The sequence below is a fragment of the Ceratotherium simum genome, chromosome 6 (genome assembly GCF_057802395.1).
Source record: "Ceratotherium simum simum isolate JZ-2026a chromosome 6, ASM5780239v1, whole genome shotgun sequence".
Taxonomy (NCBI): domain Eukaryota; kingdom Metazoa; phylum Chordata; class Mammalia; order Perissodactyla; family Rhinocerotidae; genus Ceratotherium; species Ceratotherium simum.
This window is the reverse complement of record NC_141905.1, coordinates 51,420,885-51,437,987: the sequence shown is the minus strand read 5'-3', so window position 1 is coordinate 51,437,987 and position 17,103 is coordinate 51,420,885. Positions and strand designations below refer to the sequence as shown.

The window sequence follows — 17,103 nt, the reverse complement described above, 5'->3', positions numbered from 1 at the left end:
CGCAGGCCTAATAATTACCATAATTTCAAAGTAGCAAGAAGCATAAATGGCATTTTGAGAAACCTGCAACAACTGTGATGTAATATGACTGTATCTATGATTTCTACTGCTGACAAAGTTACAGGTTCTGCTCACACTACTCAGGGCTGTTGCTACATTCATAACTGAAAAAAAGGCTACATTTCAGGGGTTAATAAAAATAAAGAGGTAGTTTTCTTTCCCATCCAAGTTTTCTCCATGGATCTGAATTTTCTCCATGGATCTCTCATCCACGGACCCCCTGATCTAGGTACACACTGAGCCAAGCTTTCCCTTTCTCTCAGAGGACGCTTTTTTGAATAATCTATTCTTCTAGACATGTCAAGAGTAGCGAAGAATCACCTGCAATCAGATCATTTTCTCATCACCTGGAAAGCAAAGTCAGTGTTTCAGAGGCAGCTACTGGCCAGGAGACTTCCCCTCCTCCACCCAGGAGGAGTGGCAGCCACCCGCCCCATGCGCTCAGCTATCCTATCCCAGTGTGGCCTGGGAGACACTAGTCCAGTGAAATACTCCACTCCGGAGTCAAGTGAGTTTCGGAAAAGCTGCACCAGCTCTCTCCCTTTTAGAAAGTCACGATGCATATTAGCATAGTAAACACTCTTTGAGGTACTGCAAAATGGTTTCCCTAACCCAAACATGACCTGACACAGAACTGCCCTCCCTCCTTTTTCCATGATCTAACTAGCTGTTTCATAGAACACAGAACACACCTTGCAAAACACTAATTTGTGTAGTGTTAAAGGTACCACAATACAACTCCCCAACCAACCAAAATAAACTGGCTTCAAATTAAGCCCATGGGCTTTTCCTACAACAAGTCCAGAACTAGCTCCAGGCAGAAAAGAGAAACCATGTGCCTGGGTAGTTTTTGTTACGTGCAGCAATGCACACACACAGTTGAATGAAACCATGGGTCTTCCTACCTTCCATGAGAGTTCTATAGTCAACGTCTACCCAGTGAGTAAAAACCCCCTCATAATCCCCAATAAACCATGAAAATCACAGAAGTTTTCAATACAACTATAGTGATCTGATTTATTAATTAGTACTCTTGTTTCAAGTAACAGAATCCACTGTAGTGGTTTAAACATAAAGGCATCAGAAGGTAAGAAGTTACCTCACAAAACTCAAAGATAGGAATGCAACCAAACTTCTCTATCTCTACCTCTATCTCTATTGCTGTCTCCTCTCTGACTTTGTGTCTCTTCATTCTTCACTCACTCACTCTAGTATGTTTTTGTTTTAACACAAATGCTCACATTCTCTTTCCTTCACTGAATCTCTGCCCAAGCCCCCCCACCCAGTATTCACTGGCTCCCTCTGATTTTCCAGTCCATATGACAAAAAAAAATGGCTACTGTGAGCTCCTGAGTTTAAAGTTACAACTACGACAAGAGAGACTGCACTTGGCCTGGTCCAGCCTGGGTCAGGTGCCTCCTCTGGCCTGCCAGGGGCCATTCCCATGATATCACGAGGAGTAGATGAGGAGGGGGAGCTGTTTGCACAAACGAGGTGGCGGGTAGAGGGGCAGGATGAAAGATAGACAACCTGAGTCTGTTACATCTGGGCAATTGCTTAAACAGAGCAAAGACTCTCTTGGCTATCACACACGTGTTATTCATTCCATTACTGTTCACAACCTAAATGCAGCTTCAGGCTGGGATATAATAAGAAATCTGTATATGCGGCAAAATATGTTCATTCCCTCTTCCAAACACAGGGACAAAGGCATGTTAGAAACAATTAAAATCAGCAGGATAGAAAGTGAAGAAAGAACTACTCAAATGCAATTAATAAGCATTAATAATTAGTAATCGTTCCACCCACACACTAGGATTCTACCTTTGTTGTTAATAAACTAAGGACTCAAGGGTTACATATTTTTCTGTGTGTGTTATTTTAATTTCTTTTCAAGCATTCTATAATTATTCTTAAATTAGCCTTCAGTGTGAGCATGAGTCTCCAGGGGAGAGGCTTATTCTCTCGTAACATTTCACAGCATGATTCCAATACACCCCCAGGTTCACCTCCACCACTTCCCACGCCCACCTATGTTACAGCCACATAGAATGTCGTGCCCCTCCCAGACTGATGGGACATACTTATGCTAAAAATTATTCATTGTTTATCTGAAATTCAAATTTAACTATATGCACTCTATTTACTAAATCTGGCAACCCTACCCAGACCACATTGTGCTTTCGAACCTACTTATTGTCACACAGTCTTTTCCCTCCACCAGTCCCCTCCCCTTGGCAAACTCATTCTTCAAGAACCACCTCAAATGCCCTTTTCTCTGTAAAGCCTTCCCATTTTCCTCAGGTAGTTAGACCATCCTGCAATATTTTCTCGAATATCTATTAAAGATGTACAACAGTGAATTGGCTGCCTCCCCCACTGACCATGAGCTCTTCAAGGGCACTGCTGGGTCGGGGTATATTTGTATCTTCATGCCTGGTATGAAGTAGATACTTAATAAATGTTTGTTGAAGGGATGAATTAATGAATTTCTTTGAAAATAAACTATTGCTGTTACCTAGTAACAGCCATCCTACTCCTATTTCCCCCTCACTACACTGATTCATCTCCTTAAAACAATATTTTTCAAACCTCAGGCCATTCTTTAGTAGGAAGAAAAATCAATTTAGTGGGTAAAAACAAGCAATGAAATAAAATAGAGTGAAGTAGAGTAGAGGGAGGCAGAGTGTGGTCGAATGGAGTAGAAAATAGAAGGCAGCACACATAGTGAAGTTAATCTTGTTTTGATAAACTTAAGTTTCAGGTGTGTGTGTATGTGTGTGTGTATGTGTGTGTGTGTGTACTGGGTTTCAATATAAAATGTATTTATTACTGTAACTTATAGTCAAAATAGTATGAAAGCCACTACCCTGTTAGGAACATTGAGATTAGCTATAAGTCTCTGTTACTGTATCTTGTTGTTTCCTGGCACTGCCTTCAAACATGTTCAGTGGCTCCCCATTTCCTATATTCAAGGCCTTCTATAATCTGGCCTCAATCTATTACTTAGCCCTTTCTTCCCACAAGTAACTGCACAAACCATCCACCCCAGACAAATGGCCTACTGCTTGCCCATCCCACCTCCTGAACAGGCAAGATATACTCTTCACTTCATGAATTTTGTTCACCATCTCCCACAGTCACCCCACCACCCCTGCCATCTCTAATGGCCTCTCTCTTCTCTGCTTTCCTAAGGCACACGCTTATTTAAAGCCCAACTTATGTTTGTACAACCTTGGGCAAGTTACTTCCCATCTGAGCACTGGGTCCTTAGATAAAAAGAGGGGATTGATTGAAAAGCGCTCTAAGACACCCACCAACTCTAGCAGGATCATTCAGTGATTCCAAGTCCCATTGTCCTCCGGACAGTCATAGAATTACCTCTGCTTCCTGACAACATCCAATCCAAAGCAAACTCCTGTTTCCTTAAACCCTCCACAAAATCCCCTGAAACAAACCAACTCCTATGTTAGGTTCTTTCTAACACTCTCTTACTGAGAAGCCCCAGTTCCTTATGATGTACTTTCTCCCGTGCTGCAATGAGTAATGAACCAACTGGTTCAACTACTGATGTGTTCTGGGTAGTCTCTGCCTAGAAGGCATTGACACTTGGCTCACATTAAGACATACTTAATGTTTGCTGTAAAATAGCATTAAGATTTTTGTACTACCAGATGATTCCTTGTTTTTCACATGGTGAAAATTATCTGAATTGTGTGGTGAATGTTATTTGGAAAGCACAGAGTACCAGGTTGGTTATATACACAGTCTAGTTTACAAGTGTCAGATTTAAATGAAGAGTGTCAGGCCAAGTGCAACCAAAAATTTCTTTTAATTGGCTGTGGCTTGCTCTCACAGTCCCAAAAATGACAAATATTTCAAAATGCTAGCTCTACTTCTCCATGACTGATGTCATAAGCCACAGAAAACTGAAACAACAAAATGCATTTGGGGTTTTTTTTTCCGGAAACTACATTGAAGCCTTTTGGAGAGATATGCAGTGTATACATATATTGCAGAATAAATAATGCTATAGATTTGTGTTGCACTTCATAGATTTCAAAGTTCTCTGACATTAATTACTTTCTGGTGATGTCCAAACCCAGAAAGTGGTGGCTTGCTTAGCACTTGTGCTCACTGTGAAAAGAATACATATAAATCCAGGAAACAAATGTTTTCTTTTCCCAAAAACACCTTCATGTTCTTCACAAATGCAGAAAATCAACTTATAAGCATATATGTAATGAATACTTAATCTACTCATGTAAATTCTAAATTCCTTTCAATATCTCCTCTCTCTCAATAGTCTAATGCACAGCAGAGTCTAAAAAATAAATTGATACACGTTTAGAAATCAAGTACTAAGTGTCTACTACTTACATCTCCTTATTTGATCTTCACAGCTACCTAGCAAGGTACATGAGAGGAAATTAAAATTAAGCAACACTTCTGTAATGGACTGCATTATATTTCCACCCTCCCCTCTTTTTTTATGTTGAAGTCCTAACCCTCAATATGACTGTATTTGGAGATAGGGCCTTTAAGGAAGTAATTAGGGTTAAATGAGGTCTAAAGGGTGGGTCCCTAATCCTATGGGACTGGTGTCCTTATAAAAAGAGGAAGAGACACCAAAGACCTCTCCTCTCTCCAGGTGTGCTCACAGAAGAAAACCATGTGGGGACGCAGTGAGAAGGCAGCTGTCTGCAAGCCAGGAAGAAAGGCATCACCAGAAACAAACCCTGTCGGTACCTTATCTTGGACTTTCAGCCTCCACAACTGTGAGAAAATAAATATCTGTTGTTTAAGCCACCCTGTCAGTGGTATTCTGTTTGGCAGCCCAGGCAGATTAACACAAATTCCAAAGTCAAAAAGATAATAAATGGTAGAGATAGGATTTTAAATCAGATCTCTGGACACCAACCCTAGTATTGTTTCTAACACACCATGCGAAAGTGTTTACTAAATGTCGTTTTGGACCTGACCTTGGACAAAGTTCTGTACTTTCCAGGAGCTCAGAGAGATAAGAAACATGTCCCCTTTGTACGCAACTCATATACAATAGTTTGCTATCTGTTGTTTGAGCATAACTTTTCTCGTTGGAAGTGAATGAAACTGGGGCTGTAGCTCAGCCTGCTCAATTCTAGCTTGCCCAGCATCAGGAAGTATTCCCCAACACTTTCTCTTACTTTCATTTTAACTTGACCTTGTGGCCATAGCCCTGAGGCTAGAGGCTCTAACACAGACAAGCTGGGATCCAAGTTTTGTCCAGTGTCAGGATCTACCCCAAACTTTCTTCTGTTTTTCTTTGTACTTTACACATTGGTAGGGGCCCTGAGGCTAAAGGTTGTAACACAGACTGCCCAGAATCCAATTTTGGCCCAGCATCAGGATGGACTGCAACACTTTCTTTTACTTTCAGTTTAACTTTACCCAGTGGTAGTGCCCCAAGGCTGGAGGCACAAGTTGAGACCAGCCAAAATCCAAGCTTGGTCACCAGGATCCACCCATACTCTCCATTACTTTTATTTTGGCTATTATAAATAACTATAATCAAAGAACTGTGTATTCTGCTTTATTCTTATTACTTTGCATTTCCTTATGCATCCAGTGAGCCAACTCCCTGGGAGTTGGATCCATCATTTCTAAATTCCACTGGCAACTTTTACTTCAAGTAAAACTTATTCTAACTGGTTACCACACAGCTGCAATTCCATATCACAGGTGACTTCATGGCCGTCCAGGAATAAAAGTTTGTCAAGCCTTGCCCTCTCATCCTTTCTCTTCCCAAACCACATCTTTCACTGATTCATGGTCATTCTACTGAATCTCACTTCTCCTGACACCAACTATTTGCAGTTAGCCCAAATGTGAGGTCTCCCCAAAACTTCTGATACCACCTGCAAGAATTGAGTCCAACTACAAAGTTAGTGGGCACAGTCTCCAAGAGTGCCCTCACTTCTGACACCAAGTGTAAGTTCAGGGAGTTTCCAAAACTACTCTCAGGCTTGATCATGCATTCAAAGGACTCAGAGAACTTACTGAAAGCTATTGTACTCACGGTTACAGTTTATTACAGAGAAAAGACACAAATGAAAATTAGCCAAATGAAGAGACACGTAGGGAAGAGTCTGGGAGGTTTCCAAACACAAAGCTTCCATTGGTCACAGGACATACTACCCTCCCATCACCGATGTGTGACAATACACATGGAGCATGGCCAACCAGGGAAGCTCACCCAATCTTCAGTGTCTAGAGTTTATACACTTCATATGAAGGCATGATTGATTGATTGACCATGTGGTTCAAGTCAGCACTCAGCTCTCTCCTCTAGCCTAGAAGTAGGGCTGATTATCACGTGGCCCAAGCGGCCTACCAGGAGTCACCTCATTAGCATAAACTATCAAGTGTGACCCAAGAGGCCCACTGTAAATAAAAAAGACATTCCTATCCCTCAGGAAATTCCAAGGGTTTAGAGGTTACCTCCTAGGAGCCAGGGACAAAGACCAGACCTCTCTTTGGGCAAGGACAAGTTTTTTACTACACCCCTTTCATCTGCTTATGCCTCACAGATATGTCTTATAAAGGCAGTTACAATGAAAAATAAAAACAGCAGTTACATTGAGAGTGTACTAGCTACCAGGCACCGTACACTTATTTTTGTCTAATTCTCAAAACAAAGTTGGTGTTATTGGTCCCAACACACCATACAAGACCAAATAGGTAGATCAGGGAAGGCCTCACTAAGAAGGTGATACTGGAAGCAAATACTTGAAGGAGGTAGGAGAGGGGGCTATATGGATCTCTGGGGAAGAACATTCCAGGCAGAAGTAGGAGCTAGTGCAGAACACTGAGGTGGGGGTGTGCCTGGCAGGGGATTTTCAAGGAAGAAGAAGCCCAATTGCTGGAAGGAATGAGCAATTGATAAAATAGTAGGAGGTGGCATCAGGAGTTAATGGAGATGAGTGGAGAGGAGAAAACAATGCATGCAGGGCCATAGCCAAAAAAGCATTCATATCCAAACTGTATAAAGAATACCCACAAACCAATAAGAAAAATGCAGGCAGCCCAATAGAAAAAAATGGGCAAAAGACTTGAACAAAACTTTTCACAGAAGGGGAAATGGTTAATAAGCTTATGAAAAGATGTTCTACTCCATTAGGCATCAGGGAAATGCAAATTAAAACCACAATGCTACTCCACTACACACCCACAGAAAGGTTAAAATTAAAAGGCAGGCAATACTAAGAATTAGTATTGGTGGATGTGTTACCTGGGACAAACAGTGTCTACTAAAACCAAAAATATGCATATCTTTTAAGCAATTAATTCCATTTCTAGGTATATATCCAACAGAAAACCATGTAAATGTCCACCAAAGACTGGAACAAGAATGTTCAGAGCAGCGCTATTCTCAAGATCCCAAAACTGAGAACTACCCAAATGCCTAGTAACAGCAAAATGGGTAAACAACAGGTTACTATACAGCATTTAGAATAACAAAGTAAACCATATGGATGAGTCTCACAAAAATAGTGAGCAAAGGAAGCAGACACAAAGAATTTAATACTGTGCGGTTCCATTTACGTAAAGTTCAAAAACAAGCAAAACTAACCTGTGCTGTTAGAAGACAGAATGTGGTCACCATTGTGGAGGAAGTAAGGGGAAGAGGGGTTGGGAGATTTGAAGGAGCTGGGAATGTCCTGTTTCTTGATCTGGCTGCTGGTTAAATCCATGAGCTCAATGTGTGAACAGCCACAAAGCCACACACTGATGATTCGTGTACTTGGCTGTATCAATATTACACTTCAAGGAAACGTTTTAAAAAAATCAGGTAGGGACATCTTGGTTCCCTTCTCTGAGATACCGCTGACATGTCCAACATCCAGACCCCAACCCCCCCATTGCATGCCGAATAAGAGGGACACAGAGCACAGACTGTTGGTTTAAAAAAGAGTAGAAGACGCTGTCTCAGCTCACAGCTGCAACCTCTACAGTTAAAGATACTGAAACTGACAGAGCCAGTTCTCTGGCTCCTGGAAGGGAGGAATCAACTCCTAAGAACTAGGGCAAAGCTGTAAACAAAAAATGAAAATATGATGACAGCTATCTTCCCCTCAGCGCTACAGATGTTAATAAGGTACCTTATTGTGTCTTAAGCAACAGAACATTTTGGTATAGTACCCTGATGCCTGTTAAGTTGTGGCATCATTTTGACAGCAATTGTTCAGAGTTTAAAGAAAAAGAGACTGAATATTTAAAGTGTAGACATTATGAGCTCTTTAAAAGCCAAAAATTATGACAACTTTTCAAACTAGAAATGAAAAGGCACTGAGGCATCCTACAGGTTCTAACTTCTAATAATTGATTGCTGTAACCCCCATAAACAAAAAGCTCTTTGGGATCCTCAATTTTTTTAAAAGAGTAAAGGGTCTCACTTGAGCCCAGAAAGTGAGAAAATCACTGTGGATTATCCCCAAACTTGTTGATAGTTATGTTTCTTCCTATAACTTCACAAAGAGCTACGGTTTTGGAATTCCAAGAACCAAATAAGTCCCTGACTGGGCCTAGGTTATCAGTCCTTCTAGCTCAGGAAGCTGCTTTTCAGTGACCTAAGGGACTTTGACCAAAGTCAGTTAGTTTCCTCCTTGGCATTGAGGGTTTTCTGTCTGTCATTAGTTTTTCTCTTTTTCCTCCATTCTTTTTTTCTTGTCCTTGTTTCTTTTTTCTTTACTCTTTTATTTCTACTTTTCTCAGTTTTTCTTATTCTTTTTACTTAATTTGTTCTTTTTAAATTTAGTGTTCAGTTTATTTTTATTTTTGTCTGGCATTGTGCTTTGATTCCACTATAAAGACCAGTTCATCAGGTGAACTTTGAACTGATTTTCTTTTGAGGTGATTTAGAACAAGGGTCTCATCAGCTTTTCCCAGATTAGGGCATCTTGACTCAAAGCATGGCAGGACGTCCAACACTCTGCGGGCCTCTCAGCCATCTCTGCCGAGGAGAGGCTCATACTGACACCGTCTCCTCGAGACCATCAGCGAGGGCAACTCGGCTACGGTGAAGGCGGCCCAGCACATCCTGACTGGGAAGGCGAGAGCCGTGAAGGTCATTAATGAGACTCGACCCTTCCAGCCTCCAGAGACTGTCCCACAGCAGGAATCATGAAGCCTTAGATCACCTGAATATGGTTCAATATTTGAAGTGACGGAGGCTGAGGAAACTCTCTGCCTTGTTAGGAAGGACGCTAGTGGAGGAGAGCTGTCTGAGTCCCTAGTGGCTCATGGCAGTAGGAAAGACAAGAGGCTGAAGGCAAATGCCAGCAGATAGTGTCTGCTGTGCAAACTGTCACCAGAGTGTATTGTCAGTAGAGATTTAAAGGCAGAAAACCTGCTTGTGGACGCTGCCATGAGCATCAAGCTCGCACACTTCAGCAACAAATTCACCCTTCACAACAAGCTGGATACCTTCTGTGGCAGTCCCTCTCAACCGGGCCCGGGAACACTTCCAGGGTCAAAGTACGACCCAGTGGATATATGGAGCCTCGAAGTCGTCCTCTATACACTGCTCGATGGACACTTCCTGCCATCAAGAGCTACGGGAGTGGGTACTGAGCAGAATATATCACATTCCTCTCTACATGTCAAGGGAATGTGAAAATCTGCTTGAGAAATTTCTCATTCTCGATCCCAGCAAGAGAAGCAATTCAGTGCAAACTGAGAAGGATCCATGGATTATTGTGGGTCATGAATATGAGGAACTAAAGCCCAACGTGGAGCCACTCCCCTGACTACAAGGACCCCCCGCAGACTGAATTCATGGTGTCCGTGGGTTACACATGGAAAGAGAGATCCAGGACTCACTGACAGGCCAGGAATACGAGGTAACGGCCACATGTCTGCTCCCGGGTTGTGGGAGCTCTGAGCAGAGGGCACCCACCACCCTGAAGCCTCAGCCTGCAGCTGATCTGACAAGAGCAGGAGGAGGAGCTCAGGGGCTCTGCCAACCGCAAGCAGCACAGCCTCAGCAGCCTGCCATTCACACCTCTAATGGCTACTCTAAGAGTACTCAGAGGAGCGACACAGGGCCTGGGGAGGGTCAGGGGACAGGGCGGAGGGCCACAGCACAGCCCACACGCCTGCCAGCCCCCTACCCGGACCGCAGGGGAAGAAGACCACCCCGGCCCCCCCTGCCCACAGCGAGCTCTCCCCCAGCACAAATGAGAGCAGGAATGCCCCACTTTGGGAGGGATCCAGCACCGGCCAGGCCTCCAGGCAGAGCGGCACAGACGTCCTAACCGTGCCAGGTCCGGGCCCCCCGGCTTCTGCTTCTGCCCCAGTCTCCCCCGCCCGCCCGCAGCAGGAACCAGGTGGGCCTCTGGGCTGCGCCCCTGCGGGTCCCTGTGAGGAGCGAGGCCAGCGCGGCCCCCCTGCCCACAGCGTCAGCAGCCGCGGGGGTGCCCGGCGGCCACAGGGAACCGCGCCCACGCCGGGCAGCCCCGACCCGGCCCAGAGCCAGAGATTTTGCGCTAACGCGAGACCCCAGCCCCTCCCCATGGCCACGGCCACAGCCGGCAGGGGCCGCTGGTAGCTTCTCCAGGAAGTTCAAGATCAGATCTACAGAAGAAATCTTTTTCCGAGGTCTGCCGGAAGGAACCTGAATGAACCTGAAGGCAAGGCCAGAGGGCGGACGGTCCACCCTCACGCGGTGAGCAGGGAGGCGGGGATGACGCACGAAGCAGCTTCCGCGGCCAAGCCGGCTCCCCGCGCTTCAGGCGGAGGACGCAGACCCCGCTCCCCGGAGCCCGGAGACGACGCGGGGCCGGCGGCGTCCCCGCGGGCAGCGCCAGCGCGGCTGGGGCGGGACTCGCCGCTGCGCGGGCGGCGCGGCCAGGAGGACTCGGGCGGGGAGGGGGCGGCACACTCCGGGGCGGCCCCCCGGGTCCGCGTAAACGCGGCTCCCGCACCTCCACGGCCTGCGGGAGCGTCGCCTCCGGGAGAACCACCGCCGGCGCACAGGAGAGGCCGCTCCAGCCGCGGGCCGTGCTCCGCCCGCCGGGGCCAAGCCGCGGCCCGGCGCGTGTTCCCCGAGCCCTGCTCTCTCGCCGGCCTGTCTCCCTCTTCTCTTCCGCCTGGTGAGGGAGGCAAGGTGGCTCTGTAAGATAAACAAACACAATCCCAGTGAGGACAGACAGAGGCTGTTGACTCAGGGCTCGTGGAGCGCGGAGTCGGCCACCGTCACTTGCGTTTGGCAGAGACGCCGGGCAGGCAGGGCGTGGGAGAGCTTTCTAGTGAGAAGGGAAGGCTCCACGGGTGCTGACGAGGCTGTTGGCGAGCGGCCACCTTCCTCCCTGCTCCGCTGGGGCAGCGGAGACTGGAGCTGTGGGTTTCCCAGGAGGGCGGCTCGGGCAGGAACCCGCTCAGGCTGGGCGGTGGCGGTCCATCAGGCCCTCCCCAGGCCCACCGCCACCTCTGCCCCCTCCCCTTCTTCCCCTCCAGGCAAAGCGCCAGCGCTGACCTCAGGCGCCTGGGCAGGTGGGGTTGGCGCTGCTCTGGGGCTGCAGAGGTGAGGGTGGGAGGTTCCGGCCTCCTCCCACCCTGAGCCCCCTGCCCTCCCTCCTTCTCCAAAGCTGGGCATTTCAAGGTGCTGTGCAAGGGGCACTTGTCCCCCTCCTCAAGTCTGTGCGATCACCTCCCCCACCGCCCTCCAGGGCTGGGAGTGTGGAGGGGACTGCAGGGCCAATAGGCTCCTCTGGGGTCCCCTGGGCTATCTGTCTCCCTGGTGACAGGAACACCGAGCATCCTCCATTCTAGGAGAGCCTTTGTCTGAGAGCACCCACTACCCGCCATCCTCCTCCCCTCTGCTTCCCCTTGGTTGGCACTGATCTGGGCACCAGCTAGTTCCACCGCAGTGACCTTGTCCCACCCCACCCTGCTGCCGCATCTCTCTGTCTCCCTAGCCTGACAGCGTCACCCATCTTTGGGCTGGGGGACAGGCGGGGCAAAATAGCACCTGCCTGCTAACCTCACCGCTGGTGTAGGAAAGGCTGGTTACGGGCACTGGCTGGTGGTGGCCGCTGCATCCCTCGATTTATTGCTCTGCTGTCTCTGTTCTTGAGAAATTGGGGCTCAGACCAAAAGCTTCCCTTCCCTCCACTCCCTATCCCATCCCTGTGGAACAGCCTGGATACTCTGGGGCATCCAGAAGAGTGTGGCTTTGTTCCCAAAGGAGGTGAGGCCAAGGGGACCCCATCAAGTGGCCCCTCCCCATCCAGCATCCGCTCCTGCACTTAGTGTCTCCTAGGGATCAAACACATAGTAAAGAGAACATTTGGGTGGAGGGAGGACAGAGCTTTTAGGCCCCTATAAAAACTTTTAATCTGAGAGGAATGGGGAGACACTGGAGAGTTTTCACAGAGAACTGACATAAGCTGACTTATGATTTAACAGGATCCCTGTTTGATAAAGCATTTAGGGGAACAAGGGCAGAAATAGGAAATATTGCCGTAATCCAGGTGAGGGGCGATGGTAGATTGGACCATGGAAGCAAAGGCGGGCAGAGGAGTGTGTCCCTGTAACTGGCAGCTTGTACCTGCTGAATTAGCAGTCAGCTGGCCTGACTTCTGATGGTCCTCCAGCAGGGCTCTCTCTGCCTCTCAGGCTCAGTATGGCCTCCCATCCTCTTCTCTCAATCTCTTCTCCCAGCTAATACCAGAAGATTCAAGTAGCAGAGGCCAAAGGGAGTAACATAAGATGTAAGTTAATAAGATGGAACTAAAGGAGAGATGACACAGAGGGAGAGAAGGCCATCCATTCATGAGTCTTAATTGCACGCAACAGAAACCAACATAGATTGATTTCAGCAAGAAAGACATTTATGATAATGATATTAGGTAGATCAGAGAATTGCCAATATGGGTGGAGAGCCAGATTTTATGAAACACGGCATCAATGCCCACTACCACATGACACAACTGATCACGTGTGGACATCCCTACCACCACCAGCAAGCAAACAACTCTACAGCTTGTACCACCAACCCCTCTGGCACCGTACCCTGCATACCACGCTTAGCTGTCTCTGCACCCCTGCTGTCTCTGCAGCCCTAGGAACTAAATCTGAGTGGAGGCTCCCAGTCCCTATCTCCTTCAAGCACTGGTTCCTGACTCCAAGTCAGATAAGTCACTTGACCATCCCCCAGCTGCAAGAGAGTCTAGGAAAGCAAGAGTTTGGCATTTTTATCTCCCATTGGGTGAAGCAATCTTTGCATCCCACTATGGCTAATAAGGTTGGGAAAATACCAAACATACAACATATTTCAGATGCTAAGCAGACCAAAAATGTCATGTGTCCATAAGAAAATGTATATCAGATGGGGATCAGTGAATATCCTATGGTTATAAAATTACCAGACTGATTTCCATCTGTGGCTCTAATCCACACTACCAGAAGGAAAATCCAAAAGGAAAATTATAAAAATGTCCCATTCTTTTAGCAAGTGATTTAGCTTCCTGAAAAAACTACTTTAAACAATTAACATTCATTTGGATATTTGTTTGAATATTATTGACAACAACATGATAAAATTTTTATTTAAAAATTGTTTGTATGATCTAGATATATCTATATACACATATAGATATATACATATAAATATCCATATATATGTGGAAAGAGAGAGAGAGAGAAAACACTAGAAACCTGACAATATATTTTAACACCCACCTTGATCCAGCTGTAACTAGAGCTGAATAAACTCTTGAAATTCCTAGGTATTCAAAAAAATAAATTACCTTTTGGGTTTCAGTTAATTTGAGATGAGTTTCTGTCACTTGTACCCAAGAGATTCTAGAATACAAAATATATGTATTTAAATATTATTGGCACTTAACATTTGTTATTATTAGTTTGGCCTATAGACATAAATGGTCTTATATGAGAGAACTTTAATTAATATCATAAGTAAATAGGGTAAAAAAAGCTTAAATGTTATAGATTTATTTTTATAACCGTCATATCTAGAGCTATGACAAATTTTATATTTTAAATTTTTCCATAGTTTTTAAAGTTTAGTTTTTCCTAATGTGTGGGTGGGACATAAGCATGTTTGACAAAAAGAAGAAAGAGGTCCTGCAGTATTTTGAAAAATTATTTTTAAGTTCCAAGCAAGACAAGTTCTATTTTCTCCTGGAAAGGAACTTATTTTGACATTAATTTAATGTCAGTGGGTGAAAGAAATAATAGATTTTAAAACTTAAGCTATTTATAACATATGTGGGAAAATGAGTAAGGAAGATTAAATTTGTGATTTAAATAAATATAGTAATCGCATAAAACTAGGCTCAACTAAGCATCTGAATCTAGCACTGATGCCCTCTTATCCTCAATACACACAGACACACACACACATTAAGCAGTTACCTTGCTCAAGGGTTCTAGACACTGGATTAAACTTAGTGCATAAAAATGTGTTTAAGAATTTTATGGGATACTTTCCAATAATCATCAAAAAATGAATGTGGACATTTACCTCTACTCCTTCCTATGACTCCACTAAAATAATAGTAATGGGATTAGATTAAAAGGTCAAACCACAGGGATAAACAGAAGTGGCAAGGAGACAACAGGAAAATTTTGGAAGCAAGAACGCAGATGTATGAGCAGTAACTTTTGAGCAACCATGAGAAAGCCAAAACCTAAGACGGCAGTGGCAGAAGTGTAAGCAAGCTCATTGCTGACACAGGTCCCTCAAAAGCTCTGAACTGGAGGCGTCAGGGACCCTGTGATGAAAAATCCGGGGAGTCACTGGAAGTCTGAGCACAGAACGGCTAGAAGCCTATAGCGCCTCCCCACTGGCAGAGGACTGGGGGTCCACTCTCTGGAGATGTTAATTCAACAAAGCTCTGGATTTGGGCCCCAGTCTCCCCTGTGGGCAGTAGGCTGTGCTGAAAATACGAACAAGTGCGAGTCTACACACCAAACCCTGAGACCCTCTGGCCCCCTTGTCCACTAGGCTCCCCGAATATTGGTGGCTAATTTAGGGTGCAGCTTTCAGGCTACCTTACTTTCTTCTTTCTGTTTATGGCTATATGTTTTTTAATTCTTTAGAATGTGCATGTATTATGTATGTAGTTAAACAAAATTTAAGGGGTGAATAATATATTGTCAAAATAAATACTGAAAATTGATGTGATAAAATATATATTTCTAGATTAGGGAGATGGAAGAAGGGGATATGTATCTCATTGTAAGAGAGCCAACTCCTCATCTTCCATAGTAGAGAGGAAGCAGAAAAGAAATATATTGAAAAATTCAGAAATAGTATTAGAAACATTTTATAGAAATGTGAAGGCAAATAATACAAGAAACAGTTAAAAGAGATGAAAATGTTTGCCTTTGGAGAGTGAGCATGAGTGGTGGTGAAGACTGCAAAGAGTGCTGACTTGCATCTTATGGCATTCAACTTTGTGACTTCGTGAAGGAGAACATATGTTACTATAATGAAATTTAAAATTAAAGGAATTATAAGCATTGTGAAATGTTAGTATACTTACACAAAGAATTTTCTATTTTTCTAAGTATTTATGTATTAAACTTGTAAAAGTTCATGAATTGCATCTTAGAACATTTAGAAACCATGAAAGACATGCTCATAGGACAGTAAAGAGATTGAGTAGACTATGAGGCCAAAGTGAAATCCTAAAATGATGGAGATGAACAGAAATACTTCAGAAAGAGAAGAAGGACCGAAAATGAGGAAAGTGAAAAATGCTAAATCTAATCAAATAGAAGTGCCAGAAACAGTCAATGTGTTACAGTCAGTGTGGAAGAATATACTATAAAATAGATTATAAATATGAGCTCTCCATGACAAGACACTGAGGGAAGAGCTCAACAATAGAATACGTACCATAATATTTTATTAATAACTACTACGGTCTGCTAAAATGGCATATGTTAAGTAGGATACGAGTATATAAAAAGCCTGGAAGATATTTGAAAATCTATTCCCAGAAAATTACCCCCCAAAAAATTCAGAATGGATTCTTTTAAACCCATAACAACTTTCCAACAACAACACGTCCATACCACAATGCCGTACACTCGTCCGTGGATGGTTGAGCTGTGCGATTTTAAAAATGAAGACGAGAAAATGGAAAAGATACTCTTCGTCAAAACAAAATCAAAGGAAGTAGTTCTTCTCTCAGACATGAATCAAAAACTGAGTTATGTATAAAATAATTAGTGTTTAAAGAAGTCCATGTCACTTTACAGAAGTATGGAAAGAAAATTCTGCTGACCGTAGCATATTGAAGAACAGAAAAATCCAGGAAAAGCAGAGAAGAGGTATGATGAAGGTATCAGTGAGCAGTGAGGGACAAGCCAAGGTTTTTCAGACCACCCTGCCTACAGCGCTCAAGGCAAATTTGGACTTCCCAGGGACTGGCGTGAGTTTTGAGGAGACCCTCAAATGCTGCCCAAAATATAAAAAATATAGTTTTCCCTATAAACTTTATAGTTTTCCCTATAACTTTTCTCAGGCCACACCCTCATATTTGAGAACCTGAGTACTGGATAAATAAAAATAAGAGCTATCATTTATTGTGTGCTTATTATGGGCCAAGCACATGTATTAGGTCCTTTACTAATTTGACAAATATTTATTGAATGTCTTCCAGGTGCCAGGCACCAGGGCTGCAGCTGTGAACAAAACAGACACTATGCCCACCTTCCCAGAGTTTGTGGTCTAATAATGTATAGAAATAGACCTTACACGAGGATGGGAGGAGTTGGGGAAGGAAAGCCCAGACTGAGGAGGAGGAGGAGCAGAGAAAAGCCACTGTCAGCCCTCCTGAAGTAGTCACCTAGCGGAGCTCAGAACCTGCAGGGGAATTGGAGGAACAGCTCATCTAGCTGTGAGAATGGGACACAGAAGGAAGGCTGTTGCCTCTGCATCTGACCATGGGCTTGGGGTTGCTGTTGGGCATCAGGGCAGGCAGGGAGGAAAAGGGCTGGTGGTAAAATAGAAGAGAGCAAGAACAAGCT

General features: G+C 44.6%; 1 pseudogene; it reads left to right on the top strand.

The window, feature by feature from the left end:
- Positions 1-495: 495 nt before the first annotated feature.
- On the top strand, positions 496-10,355 carry LOC147916868 (serine/threonine-protein kinase MARK2 pseudogene; annotated as a pseudogene).
- Positions 10,356-17,103: the final 6,748 nt, after the last annotated feature.